We start from the raw sequence: 3,565 nt of genomic DNA, 5'->3' as shown, positions 1-3,565 counted from the left end.
AAGAAATTCAAAGAAATTCATCAAGGAGCGAAAAGTCGGGAATTAGGGTTTTTGAGGGCATGGTGAGATCTCAAAATTTCACCTACACAACTCAAAAAACTTCCAACATGAAAGTTGTAGATCTTGCCAAATAAAACAACATCTTACAAGGGAACTTTTTTCAAAAGATCAACCATTTATGAAGTTTTGGAAATTTTGAAGTTTAGGTCATAAACACTTAGAAATTTTTCTAAGTGTTTTAACCTAGTTTTCTTCCAACTTTGGCCTCATTTTTCACAAATTTCCCAAAGGATTCTGAAGAAGACATAAACTAATGATTTAAAGTAGATGTTTAGGGCTTTCCAAATTGTGTTCAACCTTCTCAAAATTCAATTTGAGCTAAGAGTTATGCTTGTTCAAAGTTGGCCTCATGAAGTGAAATTATAGGTCATGCATCATTTTGGAACTTTGAAGTTTTGTGCACATGACCTCAAATTCAGATGCTACATGACCCATAATACATCTGCAAACATGCCATGCATTCATTTTCACCATGCCATGATAATTGAAGAAGATTCCTAAAACAAGAACATGTGATTATGTAATGATTACATTTGAGAATTTATGGCAAATTGATGAATCACCCAAGGAATCTTCTCATCAACCAATTAGAGCTCACTTTGCATCTGAATTGTCCCCTAAGATCAGATAGAATCAATGGATAGGGGAGGTGGCTCGAAAATGCAATGATCACACTTGGATATTCTTTGAAATTTCTTCATGGCTAAGAAACCAAACTTGCTTCACTAAGCAAGCTCACTCTCTCACTCAGTACTGAGACATTTGCCTATAAATAGGAGAGCACAATTCAGTAGAAAAACACACCAAAGCAACCATATTACTTGCTTTCTCTTTCTCTTCTCTTGTTCATTGTTTTTCAAAGTTCTTTGGCAAGAAGAATCGATTTCTTCAAACCAGAGCTTATCTTTGGGAAGTGAGCATTCTAACATCTCAAGGGAGGTCATTTGAGGTGATCCAAGCACCTGGATCACTTCTGTAGGTGGAGGAACACCATTGTTGCTCTCACTTTGGAGCATCTGCAGTTGGAGGTCCATGGAGTGATTCAGAAGGTTTCAAGGCAAGCCAATCATCCAGACACACTCCTCAGGTCATAGTGAAGCTAACCAGATGGCTGCAGCTCATCTGTAACTCGAGAATCAATACCCTCCATGTTCACTTGAAGCTGAAATCGAGGGAGGTCCATAGAACAATTCAGGAGGTTTGAGGTCATTACAAGCATTCAGTTAGCATCACTGAGCCACAAGGAAGCTTTTGGGATCGTTCATACAAGCCCAGTTGCTCTCTATCATCCTCACGATCTCCATTTTCAGAGGTAAGTTTCTGAACTCTCTCTCTTTAATTTAAGTACTCTTTGTGAAATAGCTCGATTCTATCTTGTTCAGCATCATCAGAGGATTGAAAACCCTCTATCATCATCCATTTATCTTTCAGTATAGTCATTTAATTTAATTTTGAAATTTTAGGGTTCTTCACGATTTCTGGTAAATTAATTAGATGTAGTTAATGATAGTTCATGTTAGTTACATATTTAGAATCGTGAGTGAATTTAGAGCAAGTTTCATGTTTACATCGTTGCAAATGGTTGAGAAACGAGTAAGTTCAGAATTTCAAAAATGGAGAGCTTGAGGTTGAAGATGAAGATGGTGGTGGCGCGCAAATTTGAATTCTCAGGGGAGAGTTTATTTTATTTTGAATGGTGTGCGTTTTATTAACGACTGAATAACTTACCCTAGTGGCCACACATGCGCTCTTAGTCTCCTCATGCCAAAGGTCTGGGGTTCGAATCCCCCTCGCCCCAGACTTTTTGTTTCTTTTATTTTTCAAAGATTTACAACTTGTTTTGAAACATAACCAAATGAAGGCAAGTCACTAACACTGAGCGCGCGTTGGCTCAGTGGTGTTGTTTTGGGCTGGTAACCTCAAGGGCGTGGGTTCAAACCCTCCAAGGGCCAAAACTTATTTTTTTAACACTAATTTCTTTCATTTCTCTTCACAACTTCACATATTTATTTAACCTATCAAAATAAATCATTTTCACTTCATTTTTTATACACCTATTATTTAATATATCTATTTTGTGAATAGTCAAAAAAATCATAAAAATATTATTTATTTCTTGAGTTTTTAATTAGGTTTAAAATAGTATGTTTTAAGTGTTTTCTTAAATACTTTAAATATATATTATCACTTTATTTTAACCTAATCACTTTGTAAATAAGTTTATGATAAAACCCTAATTATTTAGGTCTTAATTAAGTAAAAATCTTTATTTTTACTTTAATTAAGTTGACTTTTGTCAATTTTCAAAGCTGTTATCAATCTCCGATTAAACGGATGATTAAGGTTTTCAAACAACAAAACCTTATATCATTTCAAATCATTTTCAACTGCTTTTATCACCAGTACTGCAAAGTACTGGGCCTCTAATAGAGTGTAAGTCCCAAAAAACCTTCTCTTCTTAGCTTGTTTTTAAAAACTGTATTTTCAAAATCTTCTTTCTGTTTTCAAAACATTCCTCTGGTATTTGAAGGGCATTATTCCCGGTGAAACTCTTCAGATACCTATGTGACTTTTGTCCATCTTCACTTCTTCTGTTTTAAAAAACCATTAACTGTTTATCATATATATATTCAACTGTTATCAACAAAACAACAAAAATACTGTTGAGGCTCTGTACATACTTCTTCAATGGCCTCCACTCCATCCAGGTTAGGCTTTACAAGCTTTCAATTTACAGTCTTTATTTAAATTACTGTCAAATATAAACTGTGCATATATATATTAGTTTAGAACTACGTTTGAGTATAAACCCTAGGACAGTTAAACTATATATATATATTATAGGAATATGACCTAGGATTGAGAATGTCTTCCCGGTGAAGGCTCTTTCCTAATTAGAGATCTGTAGTTCAAACCCCCAAGATGAATTATTCCCGGTGAAACATCTTGGCAAAAACCTTAGAATCCAAATAATAGGACACATCCACCCAAAGAGGAATTATTCCCGGTGAAACCTCTTACCCATTTGCTTAGAGCCAAAATAAGTTCAAAACCACATAAGCTTTCTCTTGTGCTATAACAAGGACCCTCGATTAGCCTCCTCTTGGGCTTTGTACAAGGACCCACAGGCTTCTTAAAAGCATTTCCAGCTTCCTCTTGAGCTTGTATACAAGGACCCATCAGGTTTCTTATAAACATAGGAACAGGTCTTTAGTCACCTCTTAGCCTACCCTGGTGAGTTTCTTCCAATTTAAACCAGACCTTAAACAAGCTAAGTTTGTCTCAATTTTGCATTGAGTACATTTTTGGAATGAGAGACATGGACAGTCTCTGTCACCCTCATCTTCATCAATCTTCCTTAGCAGAGTCTAGGATCCATGTTTGGTCATCCTCAGCATTGAGTCAGCCTTCATCTTGGGCTTTAAACAAGAAGTCTCCATTAGATAATCTTTCTGCCATTCATTTTAATAAAACCCCTGGAAAGGGTTAGCCTCCAACATCTGTC

The sequence above is a fragment of the Vicia villosa genome, unplaced genomic scaffold, assembly GCF_029867415.1.
Source record: "Vicia villosa cultivar HV-30 ecotype Madison, WI unplaced genomic scaffold, Vvil1.0 ctg.004379F_1_1, whole genome shotgun sequence".
Lineage (NCBI taxonomy): Eukaryota > Viridiplantae > Streptophyta > Magnoliopsida > Fabales > Fabaceae > Vicia > Vicia villosa.
This window is presented reverse-complemented; position numbering follows the sequence as displayed.